We start from the raw sequence: 20,559 nt of genomic DNA, 5'->3' as shown, positions 1-20,559 counted from the left end.
GAAGGTCCCTCCTCCCAATTTTCCCGCAGTACATCTAGGATGCCACGCGGCTTACGCCCATATAATAATTCGAACGGGGAGAACCCCGTGGAGGCTTGTGGGACCTCTCACACTGCGAATAACAGGGGTTCGAGCTATTTATCCCAATTACGTGCGTCCTCACGTACAAACTTTTTAATTATATTCTTGAGTTTGCAATTGGGCGGCACGGTGGTGTAGTGGTTAGCGCTGTCGCCTCACAGCAAGAAGGTCCTGGGTTCGAGCCCCGGGGCCGGCGAGGGCCTTTCTGTGTGGAGTTTGCATGTTCTCCCCGTGTCCGCGTGGGTTTCCTCCGGGTGCTCCGGTTTCCCCCACAGTCCAAAGACATGCAGGTTAGGTTAACTGGTGACTCTAAATTGACCGTAGGTGTGAATGTGAGTGTGAATGGTTGTCTGTGTCTATGTGTCAGCCCTGTGATGACCTGGCGACTTGTCCAGGGTGTACCCCGCCTTTCGCCCGTAGTCAGCTGGGATAGGCTCCAGCTTGCCTGCGACCCTGTAGAAGGATAAAGCGGCTAGAGATAATGAGATGAGATGAGTTTGCAATTGAACCATTCGACTAAACCATCCGTTTGTGGGTGATAAACGCTGGTGCGGATCGGCTTAATTCCCAGTAACCCAGACAGTTCGCGCAGTGTGCATGACATAAACGAGGTGCCTTGATCAGTAAGAATCTCTTTGGGGATTCTGACTCAGGAGATGATGTGGAAGAGTGCTTCCGCAATACTGCGTGCTGAGATATTGCGAAGAGGCACTGCTTCTGAGTATCGTGTTGCATAGTCCACCAGAACTAAAATAAAGCAATACCCCCGTGTTGACCGATCTAATGGCCCGACGAGATCCATCCCAATTCTTTCGAATGGGGTCTCGATTAATGGTAGAGGGTGCAAAGGTGCTTTTGGAATGGCCGCTGGATTTACTAATTCAACGCATTCGCGGCACACCGTACACCACCTATGGACATCGCCGCGAATCCCTGGCCAATAGAACCGGGCCATTATTTGGGCTAGTGTCTTATCCTGCCCCAAGTGTCCAGCCATGGGATTAAAGTGAGACGCCTGGAATACCAATTCCCGGCAGCTCTTTGGAATCAAAAGTTGTGAGGTCATTTACTTAGTTTGAGTGTCCTGCGTCACTCGGAATAATCTATCCCTCATAATGGAGAAATAGGGGAAGGATGGGGTGGCATTTGGCTGGAGCGTTTGACTATCGATTACTCTCACTTGGTCAAACGCATGCCGCAGAGTCTTGTCCCGCGACTGTTCTAACAGGAAATCTGTGAGGAATTCCCCGAGAGAAGGAGGAGGAGCCTGTGGCTCCTCACTTTGATGTGGTGATGACGTAGACAGCTCTGTGACAGCTGCTCCCGCCAATGCCACACCGGGACCTCCCCCTGCTGAACTACGGCAGGACCCACTCTTCACTAAATGAGTCATTAATTCCCCAAATCCTGGCCAATCAGTCCCCAAAATTATCGAGTGGGTAAGGTGAGGATTAACCGCCTCCTTTACACTAAATTTCTCCCCTTGAAATAGAATGTGGACTGACACTAAAGGGTAGTTGTGAACATCCCCGTGCACACACAACACCTTCACCAGTTGTGCTCTCCTCAATGCCTCATCTTGCACCAGGTTTTGGTGGATTGAGGTCTGATTACAGCCAGAGTCCACCAACGCCTGATATGTATCCCCTTGGACACTCACCAGTATGCGATACGCTCCGGCCCGATTGAGGGCGGTTCCTGGCGTGTCGGGGATCCGGACCACCGTGCCCACCTCCATTGACGAGCAATGATGCTAGAGGTGCCCTGGCTCCCCGCAGCGCCAGCAAACTGGCCCGGGCTTTCTCTCTGCACCGGCGCTCTGGGGCTAACTCACCTGGGGGGGGGGGGGGGACAGACACGGAAGTGGTAAACGGGAGGGCATCGCGGGTGCGGCGGGCCAGCTGGGGTGGAGCCGGCCCCCGCCTCCGCAGTAGGGGAACAGGGCAAGGACGAGACACAGAAGGGGAGGGGGAGAGAGAGAGGAGAAGAGGAGATCTGCGATCCTGCCATGGGAACAGCCACCAAATGATCCTCTGCCAACTTGATGGACTGATCCAGCGACGCCGGGCAATGGCACTGGACCCACTCCGCCGTCCCTTCGGGAAGTCGTGTGATGAACTGCTCCAGTGCCACCAGATCAACGATTCCCTCAGCGTTGCGGTTGTCAGCCCTCAGCCACTGCCAGCAGGCATCCCAGAGTTGCTGGCCAAACGCCAACAGCCAGCCGACCTCCTCTAGGCATAGAGCGCGGAAGCGCCAATGTTGTTGTTCTGGGGTGCGCCCCACACGTTGGAGGATGGCCCGGCGCAGGTCCGCGTAGACCAGCCGGCTGTTGGCGGGGAGCTGTAGCGCAGCCAGCTGCGCCTCACCCGTTAGTAGGGGGAGGAGGCACGCCGCACGCTGTTCCACCGGCCAGCCCCAGGCCTCAGCTGCTTGCTCGAAGAGCACTAGGAAGGTCTCAGGGTCGTCGTACGGGCCCATCTTCATTAGGGTGAGGTGGGGAGGGCCCATGGCAGTGGAGGTGGTGGACTCCGCCGACATGAGGAGGTGCCAGAACGCCTGACGATCTTCCTGTTGTGCCAGCACCAGAGCCTCGAACCTTTGCACTTGCTCCTTTCGGAGGGCGACCAGCGCCTGGTGCTGGCTCTGTTGGGCCATGGCAAGGGCATGGATCAGGTCCGCGAAGGGGGAGGACTCCATGGGGCTGTTCTCCTCTGTGCTTCGCCCCAGGTTTTGGCACCACTCTAACACTTTGAGCGGGTGGGTGGAGCACAGAAGTGCGGCAGGCCAGAACTGAGTTTTCGAAAAGTCTTTATTAGCAGCTTTTCAGCATTCACACTCTCCCAGTTCTCACAGACACGCACACACATCATCCCTCTGGCTGGGGAGAGAGCTCCCTTCCTCAGCTCTCTCTCTCTCCTTATACAGGGCGCGGCCACTGGGGAAGACACACAAACACAGATTAACAGACATCAGGTGCAGTGATTCTGCCACTTACCTTCCCTGACTCCGCCCTCCAGTCACAGACCAACACTTGACCACGCCCCCGCTGCCACAGGTGGTTTTTGAGATTACGTTTAAAACTAATCATGGATGTAAAACTTTTAAGGTGGAGGGGGAGGTTATTCCGTTCAATTACACATTTGTATTGAACACTCTTTTGACCTAGGGATGTTCGCACTAGGGGGATATGTAATTGGTCGCTTTGTCGAGTTTGGTAAGCATGAAATTGGGAATTAAGATTTAAAAAACTATCAAACGTGTCTGGAAGAGAATTTCTAAGAAATTGGAAAGTGAAGATATTTAGCTGAAGTCTATTGATATCAATAATATTTAAAATCTTAAGCTTCATAAATAGAGGTAAAGAATGGACATAAAAACTGGATCCGGTGGCCATACAAACAAATCTTTTTTGGAGTAGTATTAGGGGCTGTAGTGTAGTTTTGTAGGCACATCCCCACACAATATTTCCGTAGGTCAGATTAGATTAGATTAGATTAGATTAGATTAGATTAGATTAGATTAGATTCACTTTATTCATCCCACATCAGGGAAATTCACGTGTTACAGTAGCAAGAAAATGTCATACAGATAACAAATAAAACTGAAATAAAAATTAGACAAATGAAAGATTAAATACAGAGGGCTATTTGCATTATCTACCATGAGAGAGGCTCAGAAAAATTGCACATTACAGGTAGACTCTGTATATCTCATCTCATCTCATTATCTGTAGCCGCTTTGTCCTTCTACAGGGTCGCAGGCAAGCTGGAGCCTATCCCAGCTGACTACGGGGGAAAGGCGGGGTACACCCTGGACAAGTCGCCAGGTCATCACAGGGCTGACACATAGACACAGACAACCATTCACACTCACATTCACACCTACGGTCAATTTAGAGTCACCAGTTAACCTAACCTGCATGTCTTTGGACTGTGGGGGAAACCGGAGCACCCGGAGGAAACCCACACGGACACGGGGAGAACATGCAAACTCCGCACAGAAAGGCCCTCGCCGGCCCTGGGGCTCGAACCGAGGACCTTCTTGCTGTGAGGCGACAGCGCTAACCACTACACCACCGTGCCGCCCCGACTCTGTATATATACACATATATACATAAATAATATTTATATATAGATATAGATATGGGTATATTAAGCTATTATATATGGTGATAATGGTTTGTTGAGTAAGAAGATGTTTGATTTTTCCCATAAGTCCAATAGTTTTAGATATTTTCTTACATAACATGTCTATATGTGGTTTACAGGTCAGTTTGTCATCTATTATTATGCCTAAGAATTTAGCTTGACACTCTTGAGAAAGGGCATACTTTTTAGTAAGATTTTTGCGTTATTTCTATTGTAGGTTTTATTTTTATTACAGAAAATAAGGAAGTATGTTTTTTTGGCATTGACAGATAATTTGTTAGCCTTGAACCAGATAACAACTTTTTCTAATTCTTGATTAGCTAGTTTTATTAAAGTATTAAAGTTTGAGTGTGAAAGGAAAAGATTGGAGTCATCTGCAAATAAGATAAAGAAGATGATTGTGGAAGCTTGTGCAAGGTCATTGATGTAAATTAGAAATAGTAAAGGTCCTAAAATTGATCCCTGTGGTACTCCACATTGAACTGTTTTAAGTGTAGATTTAGTGTTGTTAAATGTTACATATTGTTGTCTGTCAGATAGATGAGAAGAGAACCATTTTAATGCAGTCATTTATGCCATATCGTTTTAGTTTGCTTAGTAGAATAGAATGAGTTACTGTGTCGAATGCTTTAGATAGATCAAGAAAAATTCCTATGGTGTACTCTTTGTTGTTTATAGCTGAGGAAATTTTGTCCATTAACTGAATCAGTGCCATAGAGGTGGAATAGCCCTTTCTGAAGCCATATTGGTGTTTGTATAGGATGTTATTATGATCTAAATGTTTCAGAAGACGGTTATATATTAGTTTTTCGAGAACTTTAGATATACAGGGGAGGACAGATATGGGTCGATAATTGTTGATATTAAGTGGATCACTACTTTTAAAGATGGGAGTTACCTTTGCAACTTTTAGTGAGTGAGGAACAACTCCATTTTGCAAGGAAAGAGTAAGTATGTGTGTAAGAGGGGCAATGATATGGGGCAGGGAAAGTTTTAGAACTTTAGCGCTTATTTCATCATGCCCAGCAGCTGAATCTTTTAGGTTTTTGACGATGTCTGTGATTTCGGCATTAGTTGGTGGTATAAAGGTCGATAAATTAGATTCTACTTGTAAGGTAATGTAGTTCAGATGGTCCTGTGGTCCTTTTTGTATTTTGCTTTCTAGTGAAGGCCCAATATTGACAAAAAAAAATCATTGAATTCATCACATAATTCTTCTTTATTTTCGATAGTTTTATTTCCAATTTGAATTTTGTTTGGACCGGGTGTTTTTATTTTGTCACGATTTAAGACGTCATTTATCATTCTCTATGTTTGTTTTATATTAGAAGTGGCTTCAGTATAGCTTTCTCGATAATATCATGGAAGAATTTTATTTCGTGTTGCTAGAATTTTGCTATAAAATGAGTGTTTTCTTGTCATGATCTGTGGTTGGTAGAAGAGAGCAACTGGACTTGCTTGAAAAGTCTTCAGGACTTTTCAAGCAAGTCCAGTTGCTCTCTTCTACCAATCACAGATTACTATGTAGCTGGATGACTGAGTATCTTCACAGATATTTTTCTTGTCATGGTTCACTAGGTCATTGTTATAATTTTAACATATGTATTACCATTTCGCTTCTAGGAGCAGCAGCAACATTATACGATAGAAACAATCCAGACTGGGCACCCACTCAGAAAATGGGCTATGTTTCATCCAAGGTCAGACTTGATTCTTCAGCAGCCAAACCAGATAGAACGCAATATCTGGGTACTGGATGGTCTGTAGAAGTGTCTGAACTTCAGAAAAGTTTGACTTTTTAAAATAATATGGGTCAAAACCACACATACCTATCTTCTCTTTGTATCAAATCTTCACTCGACTGTTCAAATTGTGGTAATACTGAGAAAATTCAGCATTAGACACGCTTTCAGCAGCTGCCATCCTAGTTGCTTTGTATATCCACCATCATGGCGGACGTTCATGAAGTAGCACATTTTGATCACGTGGTTGCAAGTCACCTATTTTCAACAGTCAGTAGACACTAAAAAATGGAATTAAAATAACATGCATGCCCAAATGCACGCAAGCACACATGCGCACACACATACGCACACCAAAGGCAAGGGTGAATATCAGAGGTTCAATGTGCTCATGCATTATACACTGGCTCTAATGGCATGTAATTATCTCAAGGCTCATGGAGAAAATTAATAATGCAAATTAAAGCAATTGAATGTCTTTTAATCCACTTCCCTGCTTATTCTCCTCATTAAATATATATAAAAAATAAGGTTTCATATATTTTTTAGAATTACTGATAGATCCCGGGGAAAAAATTAAAAGTAAAAAAAAAAAATGATAGTAAATATTAAAATACTTTATTAATAAGCTGATTATTCCAAGCTCATGATTATCAAAAAGAAAAAAAAATACAGAACATGTTGCAACAAATAAATAGATGGAGTCACCAAAGAAAATTAATTAATTAATTAATTAATTAATTAATTAATTAATTAGAAAAACAATGTCTGCAAGTAGTTCAAATACAAAACAAAAAGTCAAATTGAGAGAAAAACAAAGAAAATTAGACAGCAAATAATATAAAGTAATAAACATATACTAGGTACTCAGGATGCAAGGTCAAACACTCAGCAGCAAGCCGGGTGTTTGCTAAGAACTTGACGCTAAGTGCAATGCTTTGCATAAGTATTCACCTCTTGAAATCAGACTGTATATTATGAATGTATATAAAGACAATATCCCATACTGAAGTGGTGGAAAGGCTGCATAATACATGAGTATCAACATGCCAAATTATTCACAAAGGAAAAAAAGGTAAAAGTTGTGATTGCATAAGTATTCACCCCCACCCACCCATTGCTGTGAAACCTCTAAATTACTTCTGATGCAATAAGTTGTCATCAGAAGTCCCATATTTGCAAGGTACTGTACTCCTCCATATGACTGCAAATGCAACACTAATAGTAAGACACTGGTGCTATAAAAGTGTGAGGGAGGTCTAGTGAAAGTAGTTGGTTTCATTTGACTCCAATGTAGCTTCATTTAACAGGTAAATCAATAAAGCGTAGTGTGAAATTGGCCCCCAAAAGTCATGTTATGTTAAAGCACCAAAACAACTGCTACCCGTATTCATTCTTATTTATAGAATGAAGTTAACGTGGTGCTTGAAAGTTTGTGAACCCTTTAGAATTTTCTATATTTCTGCATAAATATGACCTAAAACATCATCAGAGTCCCCTCCTTGAACTGCCACCTTATTGTGGTGGAGGGGTTTGTGTGCTTGAATGATCCTAGGAGCTATGTTGTCGGGGGCATTATGCCCCTGTCAGGGTTTCCCAAGGCAGACAGGTCCTAGGTGACAGGCCAGACTAAGAGCAGTTCACCAAAACCCCTATGGAGAGAAATCCGAGGACCGTGACGTCGCCCGGGATGACGCAGCCGGGGCCCCACCCTGGAGCCAGGCCCGGGGTTGGGGCTCGTATGCGAGCGCTTGGTGGCCGGGCCTTTGCCCATGGGGCCCGGCCGGGCTCAGCCCGAAGAGGTGACGTGGGCCCGACCTCCTGTGGGTTCACCACCCACAGAGGTAGCAGTAGGGGACTGGTGCAATGTGGATTGGGTGGCAGTCGAAGGCAGGGGCCTCGACGACCTGATCCCCGGACACAGCGGCTGGCTGTTGGGACATGGAATGTCACTTCGCTGGGGGGGAAAGAGCCTGAGCTTGTGCGGGAGGTTGAGAGGTACCGGCTAGAGATAGTCGGGCTCACCTCCACGCACAGCTTGGGCTCTGGAACCCAGCTCCTCGAGAGGGGCTGGACTCTCCACTTCTCTGGAGTTGCCGGTGGTGAGCGGCGGCGGGCTGGTGTGGGCTTGCTTATAGCTCCCCAGCTCAGCCGCCATGTGTTGGAGTTTACCCCAGTGAACGAGAGGGTCGCCTCGCTGCGCCTTCGGATTGGGGAGAGGGCTCTTGCTGTTGTTTGTGCCTATGGCCCAAATAGCAGTATAGAGTATCCGGCCTTCTTGGAGTCCCTGGGAGAGGTACTGAGGAGTGCTCAGATTGGGGACTCCATTGTGTTACTGGGGGACTTCAATGCTCACGTGGGAGATGACAGTGACACCTGGAGGGGCGTGGTTGGGAGGAACGGCCTCCCCGATCTGAACCCGAGTGGTGTTTTGTTATTGGACTTCTGTGCTAGTCACGGTTTGTCCATAACGAACACCATGTTCGAGCATAGGGGTGTCCATAAGTGCACATGGCACCAGGACACCTTAGGTCGGAGGTCAATGATAGACTTTGTAGTCGTTTCATCTGATCTCCGGCCCTATGTCTTGGACACTCGGGTGAAGAGAGGGGCTGAGCTGTCAACTGATCACCACCTGGTGGTGAGTTGGATCCGCTGGCGGAGGAGGAAGCTGGACAGACCTGGCAGGCCCAAACGTATGGTGAGGGTCTGCTGGGAACGTCTGGCCGAGCACTCTGTCGGGGAGGTCTTTAACTCCCACCTCCGGGAGAGCTTTTCCCAGCTTCCGAGGGAGGCGGGGGACATTGAGTCTGAGTGGACCATGTTCTCTACCTCCATTGTGGATGCAGCTGTTCGGAGCTGTGGCCGCAAGGTCTCCGGTGCCTGTCGTGGCGGCAATCCCCGAACCCGGTGGTGGACACCAGAAGTAAGGGATGCCATCAAGCTGAAGAAGGAGTCCTATCGGGCCATGTTAACCTCCAGGACTCCCGAGGCAGCTGACGGGTATCGGCAGGCCAGGCGTGCTGCAGCTCGGGCAGTTGCGGAAGCAAAAACTCGGAACTGGGAGGAGTTCGGGGAGGCCATGGAGAAGGACTATCGGTCGGCCTCGAAGAAATTCTGGCAAACCGTCCGGCGCCTCAAGAGGGGGAAGCAGTACTCTGCCAACACTGTTTACAGTGCGGGTGGGGAGCTGTTGACCTCGACTGGGGACATTGTCGGGCGGTGGAAGGAATACTTTGAGGATCTCCTCAATCCCACCGTCATGTCTTCCACTGAGGAGACTGAGGCTGATGACTCAGAGGTGGACTCGTCCATTACCCAAGCCGAAGTCAATGAGGTGGTTTGCAAGCTCCTCGGTGGCAAGGCACCGGGGGTGGATGAGATCCGCCCTGAGTATCTCAAGTCTCTGGATGTTGTGGGGCTGTCTTGGTTGACACGCCTCTGCAACATCGCGTGGCGGTCAGGGACAGTGCCTCTGGAGTGGCAGACTGGGGTGGTGGTCCCTCTTTTTAAGAAAGGGGACCGGAGAGTGTGCCCCAATTATAGGGGAATCACACTTCTCAGCCTCCCAGGGAAGGTTTACTCCAGGGTACTGGAGAGGAGAATTCGACCAATAGTCGAACCTCGGATCCAGGAGGAACAATGCGGTTTTCGTCCTGGTCGCGGAACACTGGACCAGCTCTATACCCTTCATAGGGTGCTCGAGGGTTCATGGGAGTTTGCCCAACCAGTCCACATGTGCTTTGTGGATCTGGAGAAGGCATTCGACCGTGTCCCCCGTAGTATTCTGTGGGGGGTGCTTCGGGAGTATGGGGTTCGGGGCTCTTTGCTAAGGGCTGTCCGGTCCCTGTACGAACGGAGCAGGAGTCTGGTTCGCATTGCCGGCAGTAAGTCAGACCTGTTCCCAGTGCATGTTGGACTCCGGCAGGGCTGCCCTTTGTCACCGGTTCTGTTCATAATTTTTATGGACAGAATTTCTAGGCGCAGCCAGGGGCCAGAAGGAATCCTGTTTGGGAACCACAGGATTTCATCTCTGCTTTTTGCGGATGATGTTGTCCTGTTGGCTTCTTCAAACCAGGACCTTCAGCATGCACTGGGGCGGTTTGCAGTCGAGTGTGAAGCGGCTGGGATGAGAATCAGCACCTCCAAGTCCGAGGCCATGGTTCTCGACCGGAAAAGGGTGGCTTGCCCTCTCCAGGTTGGTGGAGAAGTTCTGCCTCAAGTGGAGGAGTTTAAGTATCTCGGGATCTTGTTCACGAGTGAGGGAAGGATGGAGCATGAGATCGACAGGCGGATCGGTGCAGCCTCCGCAGTGATGCGGTCGCTTTACCGGTCCGTTGTGGTGAAGAAGGAGCTGAGCCAAAAGGCGAAGCTCTCAATTTACCGGTCGATCTACGTTCCGACTCTCACCTATGGTCATGAGCTTTGGGTAATGACCGAAAGGACAAGATCGCGGATACAAGCGGCCGAAATGAGTTTCCTTCGCAGGGTGGCTGGGCGCTCCCTTAGAGATAGGGTGAGAAGCACAGTCACTCGGGAGGAGCTCGGAGTAGAGCCGCTGCTGCTCCACATCGAGAGGAATCAGCTGAGGTGGCTCGGGCATCTTTTTCGGATGCCTCCTGGACGCCTCCCTGGGGAGGTGTTCCAGGCATGTCCCCCCGGGAGGAGGCCCCGGGGAAGACCCAGGACACGCTGGAGGGACTATGTCTCTCGGCTGGCCTGGGAACGCCTCGGTGTTCTTCCCGAGGAGCTGGCCGAGGTGTCTGGGGAAAGGGAAGTTTGGGCTTCCCTGCTTAGACTGCTGCCTCCGCGACCCGGTCCCGGATAAAGCGGAAGAAGACGAGACGAGACATCATCAGAGTTTCACACAAGTCCTAAAAGTAGATAAAGAGAACCCAGTTAAACAAATGAGACAAAAATATTATACTTAGTCATCTATTTATTGAGGGAAATGATCCAATATTACATATCTGTGAGTGGCAAAAGTACTGTATGTGAACCTCTAGGATTTGCAGTTAATTTGAAGGTGAAATTAGAGTTAGGTGTTTTCAATCAATGGAATGACAACCAGGTGTGAGTGGGCACCCTGTTTTATTTAAAGAATAGGGATCTATCAAAATCTGATCTTCACAACACATGGTTGTGGAAGTGTATCATGGCACGAAAAAAGGAGATTTCAGGTGTCCTCAGAAAAAGCGTTGTTGATGCTCATCAGGCTGGAAAAGTTTACAAAACCATCGCTAAAGAGTTTGGACTCCACCAATCCACAGTCAGACAGATAGTGTACAAATGGAGGAAATTCAAGACCATTGTTACCCTCCCCAGGAGTGGTCGACCAATAAAGATCACTCCAAGAGCAAGGCGTGTAATAGTCAACGAGGTCACAAAGGACCCCAGGGTAACTTCTAAGCAACTGAAGGCCTCTCTCACACTGGCTAATGTTCATGAGTCCACCATCAGGAGAACACTGAACAACAATGGTGTGCATGGCAGGGTTGCAAGGAGAAAGCCACTGCTCTCCAAAAAGAACATTGCTGCTCATCTGCAGTTTGCTCAAGGTCACGTGGACAAACCAGAAGGCTATTGGAAAAATGTTTTGTGGGCAGATGAAACCAAAATAGAATGTTATGGTTTAAATGAGAAGTGTTATGTTTGGAGAAAGGAAAACACTGCATTCCAGCATAAAAACCTTATCCCATCTGTGAAACATGATGGTGATAGTATCATGGTTTGGGCCTGTTTTGCTGCATCTGGGCCAGGATGGCTTGCCATCATTGATGGAACAATGAATTCTGAATTATACCAGCAAATTCTAAAGGAAAATGTCAGGACATCTGTCCATGAACTGAATCTCAAGAGAAGGTGGCTCAGGCAGCAAGACAGTGACCTTAAGCACACAAGTCGTTCTAACAAAGAATGGTTAAAGAAGAATAAAGTTAATGTTTTGGAATGGCCAAGTCAAAGTTCTGACCTTAATCCAATCGAAATGTTGTGGAAGGACCTGAAGCGAGTAGTTCATGTGAGGAAACCCACCAACATCCCAGAGTTGAAGCTGTTCTGTATGGAGGAATAGGCTAAAATTCCTCCAAGCCAGTGTGAAGGACTGATCAACAGTTTACGGAAATGTCTAGTTGCAGGTATTGCTGCATAAGGGGGTCACACCAGATACTGAAAGCAAAGGTTCACATACTTTTGCCACTCACAGGTATGTAATATTGGATCATTTTCCTCAATAAATAAATGACCAAGTATAATATTTTTGTCTCATTTGTTTAACTGAGTTCTCTTTATCTACTTTTAGGACTTGTGTGAAAATCTGATGATGTTTTAGGTCATATTTATGCAGAAATATAGAAAATTCGAAAGGGTTCACAAACTTTCAAGCACCACTGTAAATGAGTCAAATTCAAATACACAAGTCAATGATGGCGTAGCTCACTCCAGCCCAGAAGGAACGATCTAAAGTGGTCCACCTTGCGCAATAAATGTTGCAAGCTATATACACTATCTACAACCTATATATAGAAGCTACAGTATATACACACTAGGAATACTGATCTGTTTACCATAAAAATCTAAAACGGTGAGGAATTGACAAAGAAGAATTGATTTGTGTGAAAACTGCTCGTTAGGGCTTAATTAGTCCATATCTTCATTGCAATTATGCAAATTTGGATCAAAGCTATATGCACCCCAGGAAGACCCACCTTCCTGCCAAAAAGAATAAAAATCGGTGATGAGAGAGAAGAAGTGATTTTCATTAAATGTGGACGATGCTGGATGGACAACAGACGACGGATGACAGGCAGATGACGGACAACACATGATGGCATAAGCTCATTGCCTGTCGGCCAGATGACCGAATAAAACACAAACAGACTGCACTAGTGTGAAGGAGTACCTATGTGCTATCAGGATACTGACACCAGAAGTGTGTGTGTGTGTGTGTGTGTGTGTGTGTGTGTGTGTGTGTGTGTGTGTGTGTTAATTGATAAATGGATACAGAGTTCAGTGATGCCACTGCCTGGGGAAAAAAGTGCCTTTTTTACATTGAATTATTAATAAGCCCATTTTCCCAGACCCTGAATCTTACTCTGTGTTAGAAACAGAGGACTGAAAAACACAACCATTAACACAAAAAGGAGCAGTTTTATCCTTTTCAGACGAGGACATTTGAAGGTATTTTTACAATACAAAGCAAACTGGATTAATTGAATTCATTCTAAAGGAAAATCCATCTTGAACAACTTGTTAAGCTTTAGAATTAACGTTATCTTTTATGTCCAAGGTTTATATGACTTTATTTTATTTAAACTCCTTTCATTAACATGTTACTCTGCTTCTACTTTGGTTAAACGTAGACATCGGTTTTCTACATTACCCACAAAACTGTTTGACGACCTGCTTAGAGAGGTGCAGTGCAATTTAGACCTTGCTTCATTGACATGTAAAAAAAAAAGTGATACAGCAGCACTTTCTTTTAGCCTATCCAGGTCTCTCACCATCTCATCTGTGCACTCTGCTCAAACAGATCAGCTTCCAAAGCTTCAACTTTCTTGCTAAAAGTTCTCCTCATGCAATCGCACTCATTGTCTCAAAGATCACTAACAAGCCAAGCAGAGTCTCTGCCATAACTCAGGACAGCCACATTATATCGCCGCACTGCATTCTGGAACATTTTACCATCTCCATTTATTCGATGGTGCATTCCTATGATGTTAATATAATGTTGAACATTGCTGGAAAACGGTGAGAAATGAAGCTCTTGCTCTTTTTTGAATCTCTTTTTTTCTTTTTGAACTAACAGCAAAAGCTCCTATATTTCAGGGGTTTTTTTCTGCTAATAAACATCAAACTGCAAAAGTGATGTTCCTGTTGTGACACCAGTGTGATATAAAACCACTACCAGAGATGTCCACAAGCACCAGCAACCGGCGGTTTTCTCCGCCAACATAGATGGTCTGCGCCGGCTACTCAAGCCCAGGAAAAAATAAACAAGTAAAAATTTTAAAAACTTGCCTTTCAATGTTCAAGCGATTTATATCATCTCAGCTGCCCATAATTTGCTGCAAATCCAATTATTCCACCACAAAATTGTCTTTGATTTGGGTCTAGCATGACTGGAAATGAAGCCATATTTGTTGATCAATTCTCATGCTCTGATTGGCTGAGCCAGACCACGTGACCATGCCGTAGCATGTCATGTAGTTATGTTACAGAGCCAGGCAGCATACTACAGGGGGTAAATGAGAAAGCAAAGCACGCATACATCTGGAGGGAAATTTCATGCATATTTTGCTAGTATTTTACAGGAAAATGGTTAGTAATTTATTAGCTAAGAATGCACCAGAAGCCACCAGAAGGCATGTCAATTATAAAATTTTCGGGGGGGGGGGCATGCCCCCAGACCCCCCTACCATTAGTGTACCTTTGGTGCACCACGGCGGTTTAACTGCTATGAATTCCAAAACCACCTACTACTTTTTTTAGCTGGCTGCTTCAGATTGCCTGGAGAACTCTGCACTGCCTTCCCACGGGAATAAACAACAAATTAGCACAAGAATCACAAACACATCACAAATATTTTAATGAAAACATATTTCATGTCTTTCAGGGTGAAGTCTTCCTTTAAGAAAAAAAAATATCATAAAGGTAAAAAGAAAAAGATAAAAATAAAGATGAAAAAGAAACACAATTTTTAGACACAATATTCTGATAGACGTGTGTGTGTATGTGTGTGTGTGTGTGTGTGTTTGGAGGCCCAAAGGACAAAGAAGCCTATGGTGATTTTCTGTCTTCCATATATCCTCTGCATCCAGATTTGTAGGTTATATGTGCTGAAGCTTTGTTTCTCCAAGCAAACAGTCTTTCCACATGACGGTTTTCCTCTAGAGGCCGTCAGGAGACATTTTGGATCCTCTGAGGGACTCATGTCTCATCATGCATTGCCTTTTTACCCATCCTCCTTTCTCTCTCCTCAATTTCTCCTATCCCTCCTATCTTTGCCTTCTAACAAACTCCCCAGTGTGAGTTTTTCCTCAGGCGGACAGGACTAATTATTCCCTTTTCCCTGATATTCCCCCTTGATCTCCCTACAGGGTTCAGTCAGGCATCTATAGGGGAAATTTCCATTTGTCAGTCAAAACCTCTGCAACAATATAATGAAAAAGAAAATATGATTGCACTGTTCCTCTTTATCAGTATCGACAACTGTCAGCCAAAGCTCACTTTTATTGATTTTCCTCTTTATTTCATCCCCAGGTTGTTTTTGTTTTGAGAAATATTTACTGAGGAGCACAAAAATCCTTCAGTGCACAATAAAAAGTACTGAGCGCAGCAGGGCCGAGTTTAATGACTGATTTACTTTGACATGAGTTTTAGATTCTGTCAAACACAAACTGGCTAATTAGAATTGTGAAGGCTCTAACATTTGCTTTCACCCTCAGTGTGCTTTTACCAGTTTTAGACATGGGAAAAGAAAATGGTGAAAGAAGAAACATGGCCAAGAAGACTGGATGATCTGTTGTAGGAAAATATGAGAAAATTATTATGGGCTCTGATAATCATGCTGCCAAAAGACAAGCAGTTTAGGAAATTATTGTGAAGAAAGAAAAATGTAATCATACTTATACACATATCCATACATGTTGAACATACAATTCTCCTTTATATTTATTATTAAGATAATATATAGTATGTAATGGTGTGTTTGATCCAAACCATAGATTTTGATAGGGTTCAAATCAGGAGACTGAACTGCCAAGTTGAATTAATTTTTTTTTAGATCCTGAAAGTGCCCCAGACCACTAGTCTCAAAACTGCAGCATTTGCCTTTTCTTAGCATGACTGTTTATAGGATGCATGTACCTGAAGAAGAAAGAAAGAAATGCACATTTATAGATTTTATTGAAATCATGGAAAATTGGACAATGTCACCTTTGTATACTAAAAATTAAGGAAAAGAGCGCAACATTTCGGTGCTGCTCGGATACCATTTTCAAGCAAGTGTTCGTAAGTTAAGTCAATTTCCATCCATCCATCCATCCATCCATTATTTGTAACTGCTTATCCTGTGCAGGGTCATGGGCAAGCTGGAGCCTATCCCAGCTGACTATGGGTGAGAGACGGGGTACCCTGGACAAATCGCCAGATCATCGCAGGGCTGACCAGGCTTGTAGTACTTGAGTCCAGGACTCGAACTCGAGTCCAACTCATGCCTTAATTTTAAGGTCTTGTGACTTGACTTGGACTTGAGCACTGATGACTCAGACTTGGAGTCATGCATTAACTGCATTTGGACTCGTAAATTGGAGACAAGGACTTGGATTTTTTCTTTATTTTTTTGTAACATGCCATAATAATTTGGCATTAGACATTTATATCTACATTAATTTTTGTACTAATTTCATGCAAAAGTGTCACACCTGTGCGCCTTAGCTGGTGCATCAGATAGACTCTTGGGCGTGCTCCGGACAGCGCACACCAAGCAGACTCTTGCATGCATGCTGTAAATGACTTGCAACTGTACAGGATTAAGGCTCAATCAGTGCACCTATATAAAAACTGTGAAAACACACTTACTTTGCGAAGTATTGCATTGCTGACACATTACTGAGCCTTATTTCCTTGTTTGGATTCCTGATCCCTGATTTACTGTTTCTTGTCTTTGATTCTGCCAAGTCTCCGATAGCCTGTTTGTGCTTCACTGAACCTACTGCCTGTTTCACTCTTTTACGATTTTGCCTGCCATTCTGGATTGTTTTCCTGTCTTCACTTGTATTAATAAACACATCTTCTGCACTTACATCCATCTCCCAACCATCTCTGACAAAATACTACACACTCCCTGACAAAGAGAATGCACATTCACCTGTTCATACGTCATGTTCAGGAACAAATTAATGTTAATGGTGCTAAAACAGTCACCATCAAATGGTGCGGTTGGAGTCTTGTTCTCAGTCTTGACTTGGATCAATAGTGGACTCGACTCAGACTCAACTCGGATCAATAGTGGACTCGACTTGGCCTTGACTCGGATTTGAACACTGGGGACTTAAGACTGGACTCGAGGTTTAGTGACTTGACTACAACACTGGGGCTGACACATAGAGACAAACAACCATTCACACTCATATTCACACCTACGGTCAATTTAGAGCCACCAACTAGCCTAATCTGCATGTCTTTGGACTGTGAAGGAAACCGGAGCACCCGGAGGAAACCCACACAGATACGGGAGAACATGCGAACTCCACACAGAAAGGCCCCTGTCAGCCAAAGGGCTCAAACCCAGAACCTTCTTGCTGTGAGGCGACAGTGCTAATCACTCCACCACCGTGCTACCTAAGTCAATGTCAAAACACACAAAAATAGATTAGCATAATGCTAAACAAAAAGTTTGACCTGTCAGCAGTCTGAATGCACATTGGGGAGAGTGGATCTTCTTTGTAAATCAGTAACAGGGTGTATATAGTTTCAAATGTCACGCTTGTGATGAGAGTTATATAGGTTACACCTGTAGACACTCGCATGAGTATGTCAAAGAGCACAAAGGCGTGTCTTCAAGCATTGGTAAACACTTTAGGATGGCACACAGTATAGCACCTAAAGACATTAATAATAACTTTATTATTATAATTACTCAATGTGCAATAGAACTCCTTACAGGGCAAACTTTTTGTTTCATATTATGCAAATTTTTTTATATGTTTTGACATTGACTTAGCATATGAACACTCGCTTGATAATGGTGTCCGAGCAGCATCGAAACATGACACTTTTTTCCTTACTTTTTAAGACACTTTGTTTTTCTAAATCTTCACTCATAAAAATGTCACGTTTATTTTTGAAATAATCAAAAAAACAGCTTGCGTTACTGATAGAAAACAATGAGTCATTAAAGAGACTGCAGGGAAGTGTGTGTATACATGTGCCTATGTGTGTGTGTGTGTGTGTGTGTGAATATTCTTATATCGAGAGAATTAGAAAGGTGAGTGTTTAACATTTCTCCGATTGTAGTTCAGTCCCATTTTGCTGTCCGCACTATTACACAGAAACAAAATAGGTACCCTATGGGTACATGTGGCTACTGCTTATAAATAAAATAGTTTTCTGATCCCATGTCCATACAGTAAATATAGCAGATATACACATTATCAATTATACTCGCCTCATCTCTTGCAAGCATCACCAAGCTGTGAGCAGCATCAGGGCTTGTAGTATTTTGGTTACCAATTTTCTTTACTGTGTTTTGTTCAAAATACAGTGCTGTGAACTAGATCTATTTTCAAAATAGTCAGAAAGAACTTGTTCATGAATTGTCTTAGAAGCATTATTTAATACTCATGAGCACATGTTGTTTCACAAGTGTAGTGTAAAGACTCTAAAATAAAAAATAAAATTAAAAAATTAAAGCCATAGTAGAAGTTTGATATTAGATTTTCAATATATCTGCCAAAAAGCTAAAAAAAAAAAAAACCTTACAAAACCTTTCATTTGACCTTTCAGAAGGACCAAATAAAAGCTGTGATAATCAAAAGGTAAATTTTCTTAAAATAAACACCACTTACTTGATATCAAATCAGTAGCCTTGGTGAACCACGAGGTGAATTTCGTTAATCTTTTTATCTGCCGATTATCTTCCGATACTACAAAGTTATAATGAGGTTTCTCTTATTCCGTTTCTGGTTCTGATTGGTTCCGAAGTTTAACGGGTAATCAAACTTGATCAGGATAAGTGCTGATTGGTTACAAAGTTTCGCTATTGTTACACTCATTCTTACAACACGATGACATAATGGCTTCGCCACTCGCTCATGTACCTTTGATAACACAAGATCAACTGTTTGTATCGCGAGATCAGAATTCGCCGTTCTGTTGATTGTAATGCTTATGCACATGCTCAGTGCACTATTGTTACACTCATTCTTACATTCTTACAACATGATGACATTGTGGCTACTGCTTCACTTCACTTCTATGAGGCAGTAGCCACAACAATAGAATGAATATGAATAAGTGAATACATGAATGTATATACAAATTATTACTTGTAAGTGGCACTTCATCAGAAATAGTTTCTCTAAGAATTTCTGAGCCCTTATTCTATGAGGTGTAACGGCAAATAGAATCATAACCACATGGTCTCATCCGTTCTCTCTCCTTCACTTTGCCCCCTTCTTTACTTTTTCCTCACTGGATTTCTTTAATCCCTATAAATCCTCAGCACAGTGCACATGAGTTCCATGGATGACAGTGCAACTGGAACAGGGCCAGAGAAGTGTTCATGCAGTCCAGGCAGAGAAAGCTTCTTTAAAGGAGAACTGAAGGCAATTTTTTTTTCTTATCAAAATTCTATTTATCTAATTTTATTAAACATAGGAATGCATTTGGGGCGGCACGGTGGTGTAGTGGTTAGCGCTGTCGCCTCACAGCAAGAAGGTCCTGGGTTCGAGCCCCGTGGCCGGCGAGGGCCTTTCTGTGTGGAGTTTGCATGTTCTCCCTGTGTCCGCGTGGGTTTCCTCCGGGTGCTCCGGTTTCCCCCACAGTCCAAAGACATGCAGGTTAGGTTAACTGGTGACTCTAAATTGACCCTAGGTGTGAATGTGAGTGTGAATGGTTGTCTGTGTCTATGTGTCAGCCCTGTGATGACCTGGCGACTTGTCCAGGGTGTACCCCGCCTTTCGCCCGTAGTCAGCTGGGATAGGCTCCAGCTTGCCTGCAACCCTGTAGAAGGATAAAGCGGCTAGAGATAATGAGATGAGATGAGGAATGCATTTTTGATAGCTATTTTGTCACTGCCATAGCAAGTTATGAGTATTTGAAATATGCTATGTAATATAAATCAGTCCATATGTCAAAGCAATGGCCGTAAATGAGATTCGTTGAGACCTGTGTGAGACATCGTATGATGGAAGTAAAACGTACAGCGGAAATCAAAGTGACCATCATCTGCCAACATTGTCAAAAAGACGCACGCACCCTCTTTCGAATGCTGATGTCATCAAGCCGGAAGTTTTGTTTGTTTTGATAGCAATCAGGAAAGTTTGAAAAAAGTAGGCAGTAATCATCATTTAAACTAGTTTTTGTGCAATATTTCGTTTGGAAAACAGTTTTCAAAATGGCAGCACTGACACCTGGCTGACACTTCACATTTCTAAGTCTCGCACAAGTCTCGTGAAGATCACGCGGATAAGCGACGCCTGCCGTGGACCAAACAAACTAAATTCAGCATGGCTAAAAACTGAATAGGCTGATAAGTATAATATTTAATTGCAATTAGCTGCCAATACAAGTCATGATATAAGGTTACTAAAACAGAAAATGTAATTGAAAAACATGTTAAAAAAGAAATAAAACAAGTTTAAAAATAACTTCAGTTCTCCTTTAAGATCCACATTCAACCAACCTTCTTGTCCACTCAAAAAAAAAAGTTTGGACTTATTCAAATTAATTCTCACATCCTCTGAGCAAGTTAAAAGCCATGATACAAATTCACTAGAATTTAAAAAAAGTAATAAAGTAAAACACCATACAACTGTCCTGTGTGTGAGATTCAAGATTTTTCAAAACAAACCCCTACACAA

This window comes from Neoarius graeffei, chromosome 4 (genome assembly GCF_027579695.1).
Source record: "Neoarius graeffei isolate fNeoGra1 chromosome 4, fNeoGra1.pri, whole genome shotgun sequence".
NCBI lineage: Eukaryota > Metazoa > Chordata > Actinopteri > Siluriformes > Ariidae > Neoarius > Neoarius graeffei.
This window is presented reverse-complemented; position numbering follows the sequence as displayed.